Source organism: Lipotes vexillifer, unplaced genomic scaffold (assembly GCF_000442215.2).
Source record: "Lipotes vexillifer unplaced genomic scaffold, Lipotes_vexillifer_v1.1 scaffold496, whole genome shotgun sequence".
Taxonomy (NCBI): Eukaryota; Metazoa; Chordata; class Mammalia; order Artiodactyla; family Lipotidae; genus Lipotes; species Lipotes vexillifer.
In genome coordinates, this window is record NW_006786690.1 from 427203 (window position 1) to 428408 (window position 1206).

At 41.9% G+C, this 1206-nt stretch overlaps 1 pseudogene; it reads left to right on the forward strand.

The window, feature by feature from the left end:
* Window positions 1-620: 620 nt before the first annotated feature.
* Window positions 621-995, forward strand: LOC103079411 (60S ribosomal protein L31 pseudogene; annotated as a pseudogene).
* The last annotated feature ends 211 nt before the right edge of the window (window positions 996-1206 follow it).

Consider the following 1206-nt stretch of genomic DNA (forward strand, 5'->3'; position numbering starts at 1 on the left):
CCTCATCCAAGGGCTTCCCTCACTGCCCATCTAAATACTACTCCCTACTTGCCTTCTGTCTTTTTATCTGCTTTATTTTCTTTTTCTTGGCCCTACCAAATGACAGGTAATTATTTGCTTATTGTGTGTTCCCCTACAGGAGTATAAGTCTCATGAAATCTCCTACAGTTCCCCACCCCTCAGGAGAAAAAAAAGGGGAGGGGAGAGAAAAGAATATCAGGAAACTATGAAGAAAGAAAAGACAACATTAACCATACTACTATAGATAATTATATTTAAAGCCTCAATAATTAAAACAACTTGTTTTGGATGCAGGAAGAGACAAAGGAATGGGCTGGACTAGAATGTCCGGAAATAGACCCAACTGCACAGGAGAATTTAGTATTTGATAAAGGTGTCATCTCAAAGTGGAGAATGGACTCTCTAGTAAATTGTTCTAGGACAACTAGGTAGCCTACTGGGGGAAAAATGAGATCTCTACCTCACATGGAGCATTAGGATAAGCTCCAAAGATTTAAATGTTAAAAAAAATTAAAATAAAATAAAAGCACTGGGATTTCCCTGGCGGCAAAGTGGTTAAGAATCCGCCTGCCGTTCCTTTCTAACCCCGGCTAGGCAAGATGGGTCCCGCAAAGAAGGGCGGCAAGAAGAAGGGCCGGTCCGCCATCAACAAGGTGGTGACCAGAGAACACACCATCAACATTCACAAGCGCATCCATGGAGTGGGTTTCAAGAAGCGTGCCCCTCGGGCACTCAAAGAAATACGGAAATTTGCCATGAAGGAGATGGGAACTCCAGATGTACGCATTGACACCAGGCTCAACTAAGCTGTCTGAGCCAAAGGAATAAGGAATGTCCTATAACGTATCCGTGTGCGGTTGCCCAGAAAACGGAATGAAGATGAAGATTCACCAAACAAGCTCTATACGTTGGTTACCTATGTACCTGTCACCACTTTCAAAAATCTACAGACAGTTAATGTGGATGAGAACTAACTGCTGATTGTCCAACAAAGTTACAGAGCTGCCTTCACAAAAAAAAAAAAAAAAAAAAAAAAAAAAAAAAAAACCCCCCCCCCTGCCAATGCAGGGGACATGAGTTCGGGTTCAAGCCCTGGTTCGAGAAGATCCCACATGTCGCGGAGCAACTAAGCCTGTGTGCCACTTAGTTGTCATAAATAAATAAATAAATAAATTTAAAATAAAA